Source organism: Oncorhynchus mykiss, chromosome 26 (assembly GCF_057628025.1).
Source record: "Oncorhynchus mykiss isolate SJ-2025 chromosome 26, ASM5762802v1, whole genome shotgun sequence".
In the NCBI taxonomy this organism is placed as follows: Eukaryota; Metazoa; Chordata; class Actinopteri; order Salmoniformes; family Salmonidae; genus Oncorhynchus; species Oncorhynchus mykiss.
The window spans coordinates 40395304-40396532 of record NC_143047.1 but is presented as its reverse complement, the minus strand read 5'-3'; the positions used below and the strand labels follow the sequence as shown (position 1 = coordinate 40396532).

General features: G+C 44.1%; 1 long non-coding RNA gene across 1 annotated transcript; it reads right to left on the bottom strand.

The window, feature by feature from the left end:
* Nucleotides 1–659: 659 nt before the first annotated feature.
* Nucleotides 660–1229, bottom strand: LOC149971477 (uncharacterized). The gene is made up of 2 exons (XR_016492137.1): nt 1019–1229; nt 660–806 (listed from the first exon to the last, which is right to left on the bottom strand). It is a non-coding gene; the product is annotated as an uncharacterized LOC149971477 (long non-coding RNA).

Sequence of the window (1229 nt, the reverse complement as noted above, 5' to 3'; positions counted from 1 at the left end):
ACAACATCCTACATCTGTTCACTAGTAATACTAGAACACTGACCACAACATCCTACATCTGTTCACTAGTAATACTAGAACACCGACCACAACATCCTACATCTGTTCACTAGTAATACTAGAACGCCGACCACAACATCCTACATCTGTTCACTAGTAATACTAGAACACTGACCACAACATCCTACATCTGTTCACTAGTAATACTAGAACACTGTCCACAACATCCTACATCTGTTCACTAGTAATACTAGAACACTGACCACAATGCAAAAGGACATGCTCCTAATCATCACAACACAAGACTGTCCCGAATTCTAAAAATCTCACCAAGTTTCTTAGGCACTGCGTTAGATAATATGAATTTACCTATAGTAGAACTGGAGGTCTGGACAGAGGGGTCTGTTTTCAGAGGTGAAGATGTAGTCCTCTCTGTACTGTATCTGCAGGTCGTTCTTCAGGACCGTCAGTGCAGATGAGGAGGGAGTGACAGATTTCAAAGAGCTGGGTCAGTGTCTCTATGGCTTCGGCCCCCACATCCCTGTGCCTGAGGGCATCTGCCACAAACTATATTCTGGAAGATGAGGGTCTTTTTGCTCCTGGGACCAACCACAAACAAAATGTTGTCAGAATGAGTCAGAGAATAAAGAGAGGGTAACTGGATTAACAAACAGGCTTATTAGACAGAATCTCTGACCCACCTGCTCAATCTTCCGGTCTTGTCAGCACATGTCATCAGGGTACAGGTCATCTTTGCCTCGCAGCGGGTGTTCTTGGACAGTCTTCTGTCATTGGCTGTTTGGGATCTGACGGCCACATTGTGTTAACACCTATAATGAACCTGAACAAAATATATGGAGTTTATTCTTCTCATTTCTATAAAACAGCTAATCTATTTACAGGGATCGTGTATGAGACAATACATAGCAAGAGACTAAACAAACAAAACGTTTGTGTGTGAGAGTGTGAGAGAGAGTCACCGTGTGTGGCCCCAACAGTGTTGCTGATTTGGCCTTACCTTAAAAAGCACACGCTGTCCTTCACTTGGTTTTGTTACAGTGACCCTTCAAGTGACTCCTGACTTTGGTGTCTTCTGTAGCCACTCTTTAAACTGACTAACTCCTCCGATGGCCATTCCAAAGGATACCTCAAAAGCACATTGGTCCATCTGTGTGAGCCTCTCCTCGTAGGAACAGACATGGCACTTGTACCCAGGAGCCAATCCACTC